This window comes from Oryctolagus cuniculus, chromosome 8, assembly GCF_964237555.1.
Source record: "Oryctolagus cuniculus chromosome 8, mOryCun1.1, whole genome shotgun sequence".
NCBI classification, from domain to species: domain Eukaryota; kingdom Metazoa; phylum Chordata; class Mammalia; order Lagomorpha; family Leporidae; genus Oryctolagus; species Oryctolagus cuniculus.
In genome coordinates this window covers 37,718,199-37,719,297 of record NC_091439.1, presented here as the reverse complement: position 1 = coordinate 37,719,297, position 1,099 = coordinate 37,718,199, and the positions used below count along the sequence as shown (strand labels likewise).

The 1,099-nt window shown below is 36.6% G+C and overlaps 1 pseudogene; it reads right to left on the bottom strand.

The window, feature by feature from the left end:
• Positions 1-791: 791 nt before the first annotated feature.
• On the bottom strand, positions 792-869 carry LOC127483369 (U2 spliceosomal RNA; annotated as a pseudogene).
• Positions 870-1,099: the final 230 nt, after the last annotated feature.

The window sequence follows — 1,099 nt, the reverse complement described above, 5'->3', positions numbered from 1 at the left end:
ATGGCAGATGTCCTAAACAGCACTCTGGCTTCACAATCAGCCCTTAAGGTATTCAGATCCGGCTGAAAAGCCCATGAGAGTATTTCAGGCATGGAAAGCCAAGACACTCTGGCAAAAACAAAACAAAACAAAACAAAACAAAACCCTAAATGAAAGATCTCTGTGAGTGAGATCCCAGTGGAAAGAACAGGTCTTCAAAGAAGGAGGTACCTTCTCTGAAGGGAGGAGAGAACTTCCACTTTGACTATGACCTTGTCTAAATAAGATAAGAGTCGGAGAACTCAAAAGGCTTCCATAGCCTTGGAAACTCATGACTGGAGCATAGGGAAATTACTGATGCCATAAACAAGAGTGTCAATTTGTAAAGTCAACAACAGGAGTCACTGCGAACTTATTCCTCATGTAGGACCTCTGTCCTTAATGTGCTGTACATTGAGATTTAATGCTATAACGAGTACTCAAACAGTATTTTTCACTTTGTGTTTCTATGTGGGTGCAAACTATTGAAATCTTTACTTAACGTATACTAAACTGATCTTCTGTATATATAGAAAATTGAAAATGAATCTTGATATGAATGGAAGGGGAGAGAGAGCGGGAAAGGGGAGGGTTGCAGGTGGGAGGGAAGTCATCGGGGGGGGGGGGGGAGCCAATGTAGTCCATAAGCTGTACTTTGGAAATTTATATTCATTAAATAAAAGTTAAAAAAAATTTACATGTTCTCAAATACCTATTTATCCTCTCACTTATATCCATCACAGTAGTTATGACAAATGTAACAATCCAGGAAGAAAGGGTAAATAAGGATATTCCTTTCACACAAGCACATCATACTACACTTGATCTTAGCCAAAAGGCCAAGAAGCAATACACTAAGTATATCATAAAATAACATGATTAGAATGAAGGGTGTGGCTTAAATGTGTTCATAATTCTGAGGATTAAGAGCTATGAATACAAAATAAAATTAGTTCAATTTTCCAACTGAAGAAAAAATATTATTTGTAAATAAATCAACTTCAATGAGGCTTTGGTATCTAAGTAAATCTACATTGATAATTCTGTATATCCCATTAAATACACAACTAATCTTGCATTG